Below are 7,163 nucleotides of genomic sequence, written 5' to 3'. Positions count from 1 at the left end.
ATTAGCCAAATAGAAACTAGAAATTAATTATTTGGTAATTGATAAATCAGTCTTTGTGGGACGATACTCGTTCTTATCGAGATTTATTACAAATTGCGATTATGTATACTTGCGTAGCTATAAAATCTGCAACAAGTTTTAGGTGCCGTTGCTGGGGACAGAAAAATTATCAATATTAAAATAGTTAATTTTATTTCTAATTTGGCTGTCTTTTAAATAATTTCTAACTTGTTTGGCTACGGTTGTTCTCTATCTCAGGTACTTTATTTATATACAAAGTAGAAGGGGAGCTGACAGTCTAGTTCTAATTCATCTTGAGATCGAGAAAGATTGCAAGCAAAACCGAAGAAACAAGAGGGCTGAATGTTCCACTGTTGTTACAGCTGATATTAATATCAACAATGTGGAAAAAATGAACGAGGGAGCACCACAAGATAAGAATCCTGCTGGTCAAAGACCTTTAAGGGAATATGTCCTCCCTACTGTCACAGGGGTACACTCATGCATCCGTCCACCAACAGTAGAGGCAAACAATTTTGAGATCAAGCCTGCCATCTTGCAGATGGTCCAAACTGCAGTTCAATTTGGTGGCCTCCCCATTGAAGACCCCAATATGCACATAGCCAATTTCCTGGAGTTGTATGCAACCTTCAAGATGAATGGGGCGAGTGATGATGCCATTAGATTGCGCTTGTTCCCGTTCTCACTACGGGAGCGGGCGAAAAGTTGGATGTATTCACTTGAGGCCAATACTATCACCACTTGGGATGCTCTAGCTTAGAAGTTCTTAGCGAAGTTCTTTCCACCTGCTAAGGTTACTAAACTGAGAGGGGTGATCAATAACTTCTCTCAACTTGAGGGAGAATCTTTGTATGATGCTTGGGAGATGTTCAAGGACTTGATCAGAAAATGTCCCCACCACGGTATTGAGAAGTGGATGTTGGTCCACAACTTTTACAATGGTTTGTGCAGTGCCACTCGCATAATCATTAATGCATCAGTGGGAGGAACGTTTATGAGCAAAAGTGCTAATGAAGCTTATGAAATCTAAGAGGAAATAGCCACTAATAATTACCAATGGCCAAGTTAACGAGCGGGCAATAATAAAAGGTTGCAGGGGTTCATGAACTAGATGCAATCACAGCTTTAACTGCTCAAGAAGCATCTCTAACTAAGCAGCTGCAACAAAATACAAAGTCTGCCCAAGTTGTGCAAGCCCAAGTAATGTGTGAATTGTGTGGGGGGCCTCATCCTTTTTTACCAGTGCCAAGCTGCTTTAGATCCCAACAATGTCCCATTAGATCAAGCTCAAATCCAAGCAGTGGGTAATTTTCAGAGGCCCTACAACAACCCCTACTCCAACTCATTTAATCCAGGGTGGAGAAACCAACCTAACATTTCCTGGAGAAATAATCAGGGACAACAACAACCGTTTGAATCATAGTATCAGCGGCCTATAACTTAAGCTCCACCACAAGCATCAACTTCTCAGCAACCTAGGCCACCAGCGCCTACAGAACAACTTAGTGAATTGCAGGCTGCCCTATTGACTCTCACCAACACTCAAACTCAGTTTATGACTGAGACTAGATCATCCATTAGAAATTTGGAAATGCAACTAGGGCAGCTGGCCAATATGTTGAAGACTAGGCCTCAAGGGAATTTGCCAAGCATTACGGTGGGTGTAACGCCCTACTTCCTTAGAGCCGTTACTAAGTGAGTTTAAAAATGTGCATTTAACTCGCTAATCGAGGTTTAAAGTCAAAAGTGCAATTAAATCATAAACAGAGTTATAAACTTTGAAAATAGTTCCATTTACTGAGAATCATAAAGTATTTGACACTTGGGATCCCAAAATACTATTTAGAAATATTTACAACATATAAGTACAACCCAAGTCGATTAGACGACAAAATCTAGGTTTTAGTACAACCATCTCCCAAAATCCACTGGCTGTGGCAGCCAGGCAGGCCAAAAATGTACGCCCCGCTTCACGCTCTTCGTACTGATGTTGGTCTACTTTCCCCTTGCCCTTACCTGCACCACAGAGCACCCGTGAGCCGAAGCCCAGCAAGAAAGCCCTCTCAAGCAGAAAACATATGCATAACAAACACTTAGCATATAAATAGGCCATCAATAGGAAAAACATATACGGCCATGCCGTCCTAGGCGCTTCACCAGGCCCTGGATTCGCGGTCCACACCGTGAGGATATCCTAGGTATCCTTTAGGGTCTTGCCCTGGAAACTCGCACTCCACGTGCTCAACGCTGCTCCCGGCCCCTTGCTGCACTCGGCCTTGCACTCAACGTGCCTAACGTCATTCCCAGCCCCTTGCCGTTCCCGGCCCTTGCCGACCTCGGCCTGCGCCGTTCCCGGCCCCTGCCGACCTCGGCCTGCGCCGTTCCTGTCTCTTGCTGAACATTTACACAATTGCATTCATAGCATAATAAACATATACTGAACATTAACAAATTCAATCAAAGGGCTACGCCCTGCATACACGCTTTATGGGAGTAGGGGTTTTCTTACCTGCGTCCCGAGCTTTCCGAACACCGATATCCCGAGCACAGTCCCTTAACTTGAGCCTCGCTGAATCCCTAGTCACAATGCATTAACAATATGCATCCATCAAGTTCTATTCCATTAAATAACTTTGAGACATAACTCTAATCTCCGGGAGCATGAATTCTATCAATCCGGGTGATAAAATCCATCCTGAGCCTTAACCTTTGAGTTCCCAAGACTAAGCACATTTAAAAGCACAAAATAGCACTAAGAGCCGCGGCCCTATGTGGCCATGCCGCGGCCCGCCCCTAAACTCGAGAGCACAACCAAAACAGGGCAGGCGCGCCGCGGCCCTAGCTAGGGCATGCCGCGACCCGCCCTTCTTCCAAGCAACCTAAACACTTCGAAGGGTTGCGACTCAGCAAGAACAATGCTGAGGCCCGACCCTTCTAACCTAGAAAAATCCTCCATTTTCTTTTCTAAAACCCAACCAATCGCCCAAAGAAATCAACCTAACAATCCAAACATTAATCACAGAAATCTTAAAACAGTTTCAGCAACAAAACCTAACAAGAACCTAAGCCAAAAACCTCATCAAACCCAAAATTAATCCTTCACCCATCTACATGCATATTCTAAATGAACAAGAAGAAACTTCAAGAGAAATTCTTATAATTTAAAGCTTACCCTTGCTGAATTAAGTCTTTAAATTTGGTCCTTAAGCCTCAAGCTTCTAGCTCCAAATATTTCCCAGCCCAATTCCTTATTTTGATTAGCTTCCACCACAATTTTCCTTGGATATGCCTTAGAGAAAATAAAGAGAGTGAAGAGAAAATGCTTGGGTCGGTTTCTACAAGTTTCTGAGTGTTCTAAACAATTCTAAGTTTTTTTGTATTCAACTTAAGTCTATAGGGTTACCTCAAGGCTCGGGGTACCAAAACGTCCCCGAGGGCAAAATGGTAAATTTCCCCAATACTCCCTCCTAGACATTCTAACCTTAAATATATCTCCGAATATTTATTTCCATAACCCGATAACCCCATAATACATCTAATACCCAAAAAACCCCTCGACTCGCCCTGAGCCGGATTCTCAACCCCGTTGTGACTTTTCGGCTAACTGCTCCCCAAGACGGTCTCGGATCGTGCTGCACAGATAAATCCCATACATATCGCATTATCACATTTATACCCTCAACGGGCTAAAACCACAGACATACCCCTAATATCCAAACGGGGCCCACATGCATATTTAATTCAACTAAACATGCATCTCTATCACATATTCACATAAATTCACATATTAACATATTAAATCATTTATTTCCCTCCAGGCACGCTAATCAAGGCCCTAAACCCTATTAGCAAATTCGGGTCGTTTCAACTATCCCCTCCTTACAGAAATTTCGTCCTCGAAATTACCTGAACAACTCCAGATACCGTTCCCTCATCTCTGATTCAAGTTCCCACGTCGCCTCCTCAACCTTGTTGTTCCTCAATAACACCTTCACCAAGGCGATGGTCTTGCTCCAGAAGACTTTATCTTTCCGGTCAAGAACCTGAATCAGCTTCTCCTCATAGGACAAATCCTGATCTAGTTCCAGATTCTGATAACTTAGAACGTGCGTCGAATCTGACACATACTTTCAGAGCATGGACACATGAAAAATATCATGAACCCCTGATCAAGCTGGAGGCATCGCTAGTCTGTAAGCTACCTCTCCAACCCATTCCAGAATCTCGAAGGGGAAAACAAACTTAGGGCTCAGCTTGCCCCGAACACCAAACCGTTTCACACCCCTCAAAGGTGAAACACTAAGAAAGACATGATCACCAACCTGAAATTCCACGCTCCTGCGTTTCAGGTCTGAATAACTCTTCTGACGACACTAGGAGGCGAGCATTCGCTCTCTAATCTTCTCAATCGCCTCATTGGTCTTCTGAACCATTTCTGGGCCCAAATATCTTCTCTTACCCATCTCATCCTAATGGATTGGTAATCTACACCTTCTTCCATAAAGCATCTCATACGGAGCCACTCCGATGGTCGTCTGATAACTGTTGTTGTACGAGAACTCGATCAAAGGGAGATACTTACTCCATGATCCCCCAAAATCTAGGACACAGGATCGCAACATGTCCTCCAATATCTTAATCGTCCTCTCACATTTTCCATCTATCTGAGGATGATAAGCAGTACTAAACTGTAACTACGTGCCCATAGCCTTCTGCAGACTCCCCCAAAACTTGGAAGTGAAGGAGGGGTCCATGTTGGACACTATACACCTCGAAGCCCCATGAAGTCGAACAATCTCTTTCACATATAACTCAGCATACTGCTCCATAGTATAAGTCGTCTGATAGGCAAAAAGTGGGCAGACTTAGTATATCTATCCACAATCACCCACATCGAGTCATGCTGTCCCGCGGTCCTCGACAAACCAACCACGAAGTCCATAGTAATATCTTCCCACTTCCATTCTGGGTTCCCCAGAGGCTGCAGCAACCTCTCTGGCCTCTGATGCTCAGCCTTAACCTGCTGACAAGTTAAGCACTTGGCCACATAATCCACCACATCCCTCTTCATGCCCGACCACCAATACAAAACTCTCAAATCCTGGTACATATTTGTTGTACCCTGGTGCAAAGAATAGGGAGTGGTATGCGATTCATCTAAGATCTCCCGCCGGATATCAGAATCCATCGGAACGCAGATCCGATCCTTACACTTCAGTAATCCCATCTCTGAAATGGAAATGTCCTTAGTCGCTCCGACTAAGACATTATCTCTGTGACCTCTCAACTGGGAATATTTCCCCTGCACCTCCTTGATCCTCTCAAGAAGTGTAGACCGAAGAGTGATGTTGGCCAACTGACCAACCACCAACTCTATACCTGCTCCGGTCATCTCCTCAGCTAGCCTATCAGATATCTGTCTCGAACTAAACAACTGTCCTGGGCCTTTCCGACTCAATGCATCAGCCACCACATTAGCCTTCCCAGGATGGTATAGGATATCACAATCATAATCCTTAACCAACTCCAGCCACCGCCTCTAGCGCATATTCAGGTCCTTCTGAGTAAAGAAATATTTCAGGCTCTTATGGTCGGTGTATATCTCGCACTTCTCACCATAAAGATAGTGTCTCCAAACCTTAAGTGCGAACACCACCGCTGCCAACTCCAAATCATACGTGGGATATCTTTGCTCATACTCCTTTAACTGTCTCGATGCATAGGCTATCACCTTACCAGCTTGCATCAGCATGCACCCCAAACCCTGTCTGGATGCATCACAATAAACTACAAACTTTTCATTATCTGTCGGCAAACTTAGCACTGGCGCGGTGATCAGCTGCCGCTTCAACTCCTTGAAACTGTTCTCACATCTGTCCGTCCGGATATACCTTGTCTTCTTCTTTGTCAGTTCTGTCAAAGGCGTAGCTATTCTGGAGAATCCCTCTACGAACCGCCGATAATACCCCACTAAACCCAAAAAAATTCTCACTTCAGGAACATTGCTCGGTCTAGGAAAATCTCTAACCGCCTCAATCTTACACGGGTCAGCCAGAATCCCCTCCTTACTGACGATATGGCCCAGAAATGTAACTTGTGGTAACCAGAACTCACACTTACTGAACTTAGCATATAACTTATGCTCCCTTAAACGCTGTAGAACCAACTGCAGATGCTGCTCGTGCTCTGTCTCTGACTGAGAATACACCACGATGTCGATGAACATAATCACAAACTTATCCAAATAATCCTTGAAAACCCTATTCATCATGTCCATATAGGCTGTTGGGGCATTGGTTAATCCAAAGGACATAACCAGGAAGTCATAATGTCCATACCTCGTTCGGAAAGCGGTCTTTGGTATGTCCTCCTCTTTAATCCTTAACTGATGTTAACCTCATCGGAGGTCTATCTTGGAAAACATTGTTCTTCCCTGTAACTGATCAAATAAATCATCGATCCTAGGCAGTGGATACTTGTTCCTAATGGTTAACTTATTCAGCACCCTGTAATCAATACACATCCTACGAGATCCATCTTTCTTCTTTACAAACAACACTGGACCAGCCCATGGCGAGAACCTCAGTCTGATGAATCCCATATCAAGTAACTCTTGCAACTGAATCTTCAACTCCTTTAACTCCGCTGGAGTCATTCTGTAAGGTGTCCTAGATACTGGCTCCGCTCCTGGTACCAACTTTATAGCAAAGTAAATCTCCCGCTGCGGCGGCAACCCTGGTAAATCTGCTGGAAACAAATCCGGAAACTCACACACCAATCTAATCTCACCCGGTCCAACCGACAGCACCCTAGAGGTATCCACAACGCTCGCTAGGAATCCCATGCAACCTTCCTGCATCAGGTCTCTAGCCTTTAATGCTGAAATCATTGGTACTCTCAGTCCACTAACTGTCCCTACAAACAAAAAGGGTACCTCCCCTTCTAGTTTAAAAGTCACCATTCTGCGCTTGCAGTCAATCATTGCCCCATACTTCAATAACCAATCCATCCCTAGAATCATATCAAAGTCATCCATCTCTAACTCAATCAAATCAACAGACAATTCCCTACCATCTATCTCTACTGGGAAAGCTCCAATCCATCTCCTAGAGACTACCAGTTCTCCTGTTGGCAACAAAGTC

General features: G+C 44.3%; 1 non-coding gene across 1 annotated transcript; it reads right to left on the bottom strand.

The window, feature by feature from the left end:
* Window positions 1–820: 820 nt before the first annotated feature.
* On the bottom strand, window positions 821–927 carry LOC133827834 (small nucleolar RNA R71). Its single transcript, XR_009890485.1, has one exon. It is a non-coding gene; the product is annotated as a small nucleolar RNA R71 (small nucleolar RNA).
* Between the last annotated feature and the right edge of the window lie 6,236 nt (window positions 928–7,163).

Source organism: Humulus lupulus, chromosome 3, assembly GCF_963169125.1.
Source record: "Humulus lupulus chromosome 3, drHumLupu1.1, whole genome shotgun sequence".
In the NCBI taxonomy this organism is placed as follows: domain Eukaryota; kingdom Viridiplantae; phylum Streptophyta; class Magnoliopsida; order Rosales; family Cannabaceae; genus Humulus; species Humulus lupulus.
The sequence above is the reverse complement of the archived record's forward strand: the minus strand, read 5'-3'. Positions and strand labels throughout refer to the sequence as shown.